Below are 1,907 nucleotides of genomic sequence, written 5' to 3'. Positions count from 1 at the left end.
GTGTTAGTGAAAATAACCCTGTGACCGAGTAGCATAAAATCCTGTGGATGTGTGCTGTGTGTTTCATGTGAGCAAACGCTTTGATTTTTTCCCTAGTCATGCTAGTATTCCATAATTGAATTTATTAAACTACAATATGGAAATACAGTGATTTTTATTTGTGCTCGATATACTTTTGAGAAAAATATTAGTATGTAAAATCCTAAACTAAGTCCTGTTTGTAAATTGATAATTCATTTGAATCTATAAATCTTGCTTTAATGGCTGGGATCTTGAACGAAAGGGGATATCTTTTAGTTTATTTGATCGTGGTTGAAAATAACACAATTTAACTTATTCATCAAATTCGTTTGTTTACTAGACAATAAACTCCAAAACACTATTTATTGCGAATATTCAATCATTTCTAGGGAAATAAACTCAATTGACCCAAAATATTAATGCTTAATAATAATAAAAAATGCCCTGCTCCCTGACTTGCAGGAAAAAAAACAACAAAAAAAAAAAACTGTTTAAGGCTTTAGTCTCATAGATATAGGTCTACAAAGGATATAAAAATTTATCCATCCCTTGGGATAACTTGGATAATTATTGTCCAGTGATAGTTATCCAGTTTTACCTCCACGATTAACGCTCTGTTTTCTATCATACGTATTGACTTATCTCTCATTTTAGATATTTGTACTTTATTTTCGTTCTAATTTATTGTTATGTTATTTTGTTTTTATACCTTCAAAATCTAGATTCACAAAATTTGATACCAATTGTCAAAGTTGATTATCAAATGGAAATAATTCCCAAGGCTACCAATACATCTTTTTCTTATAACCCGTTTACATGCATTTTGTGCCTGTACTTTTTGTTTATTACTGTAAACTATCTTGCCTATTATTATTATATCATTATCAATATTAGTTGTTTTTGTTCTTTCTTGTTAACAGGGCCACATGGAAGACGATTAAGTTAGTAATATGTGCCACCATGTATACAATTATCATTAATGCATAAATGAATTAATTGATTGATAAATAAAAAAAAGAAGTTAATAAATAAATTGATAGATAAATAAATAGATGGATAGATAGGTGGAGAGTTAAATAAATAAATAAATAAATAGAGTGAAGAACAACTGAACACAGACTTAACACATCTTTGAATCTTCAGAAATTTTAGTTCTCGGAAACAGACACCTGACATAGATATCAAGAGAGTACGGTAGGTATATCGCGTAACGCTAAATGATAAATGTAGCACCTGGTCGCCCCATCTTCGGGGCCATTTACGTCTGTACTTTTTGGCACAATTATGCATGGAATCGTATCGGAAATCGAAAAATAACCTCGTCATTTGAAGAAGGGAAAACGTAGAAGAGATTTGTTTCATTTTGAAAAGTGTCCCATTTGAATTCAATACGGTTAAAGCGGAAAAGAATAGGAACGATGGATGGCGACATGGCAGATGTCAGACGAGTGGATGTGGGGGTGGATGTTTGTGAAGGGAATATCTGTGTGTGCGCGCCTTATCCCAGAACCTATAGGTTTTTTTTTTTTTTTAAGGACATTATTTCTGAAACAGCTCCTCACTTGACCTCTTCAAAGGGCATCTTAAACACACCCGTATAACTATAAACCTTAACATTGGAAGTAGGATTGTTCCAAGGGGGTGCTGCGTGTATTATTCTCCATACGCAGCACCCCCAGGAATTCTGGTACGTGTGGCAAATGGGAAAAAAATCAGGAAAATAACCCTAAACTTTTTTTTCTTGTCAAATTCTTGGCACCAAACGGCTTTCACTCTTTTGAAACCCTTTTTATTTTTTGCTTGTCAAACGAACCTCAGTATCCCCAGCAAAATAATGTTCCCAGGCCCAGGGCCTAGTTCCCAGGGTCCAGAAACTCAACTTGTTT

Source organism: Lytechinus variegatus, chromosome 17 (assembly GCF_018143015.1).
Source record: "Lytechinus variegatus isolate NC3 chromosome 17, Lvar_3.0, whole genome shotgun sequence".
Classification (NCBI taxonomy): domain Eukaryota; kingdom Metazoa; phylum Echinodermata; class Echinoidea; order Temnopleuroida; family Toxopneustidae; genus Lytechinus; species Lytechinus variegatus.
This window is presented reverse-complemented; position numbering follows the sequence as displayed.